The following is a 756-nucleotide window of genomic DNA, read 5'->3' on the forward strand; positions in this document are numbered from 1 at the left end:
TAGTCACAAATGATGTTGCGATAGATAAATAACCACAGAAAAAAGGAATAGAAAGCCTCTTGTGGTAGAAAATAAGGAGAACACAAAGCGAATAAAGGATAGTGGAGCTAAAGGTCTACGCCGATACTGGATGCAAGATAACAGACGAAAAGATAGGGCAAAACATAAAGACTCGTGAGACAACGCTAAGGTAAATCTGGAGCTGAGTTGAGTGCCCCACACATTATGGCAAGGATTACAATGAAACGCGACACGAAGACTTTCCAGGGAGGTCACCCATCCCAATATTACTCTCGCCCCAGCACGCTTAACCTTAAAATTCTGATGGAACTTAATGTGTTAGTGCTGGTATGATCACGCGAGATGGAACAATCAGAACTAACGACAGAGGAACGACATGAGATTATGTTCCTGGAATACTATACATTACGTTAAGGCAATTGTGACAAGGGCTTAAGCAAAATAAGAAGGATTAGCTAATTGCTAACTGACGACACATTCAAATGCCATAGCTCTTCAACATAGTACCAGTTAATGAGAGGAAAACCACAGAATGACTATATAGGCCAGTGGTGTTACACCCCGCACTTTTGAACCTTGAAACATGTTCCTAATCTTCTTGAAAGTAGCCATGAGACCCCTACTATCCACACACATTAAACAACTCGAAGGAAAGAAGAATGTGACACCTCATGAGAGGAAAGGTTGGAAATAGAGTCGTGAGAATCCCGAAAGAGTTGGAGGCTAAAAAAATGA

The 756-nt window shown here is 41.3% G+C and overlaps 1 pseudogene; it reads right to left on the reverse strand.

Annotated features, from left to right (window-relative positions):
* Nucleotides 1-242: 242 nt before the first annotated feature.
* Nucleotides 243-362, reverse strand: LOC129897946 (5S ribosomal RNA; annotated as a pseudogene).
* Nucleotides 363-756: the final 394 nt, after the last annotated feature.

This window comes from Solanum dulcamara, chromosome 7, assembly GCF_947179165.1.
Source record: "Solanum dulcamara chromosome 7, daSolDulc1.2, whole genome shotgun sequence".
Classification (NCBI taxonomy): Eukaryota; Viridiplantae; Streptophyta; class Magnoliopsida; order Solanales; family Solanaceae; genus Solanum; species Solanum dulcamara.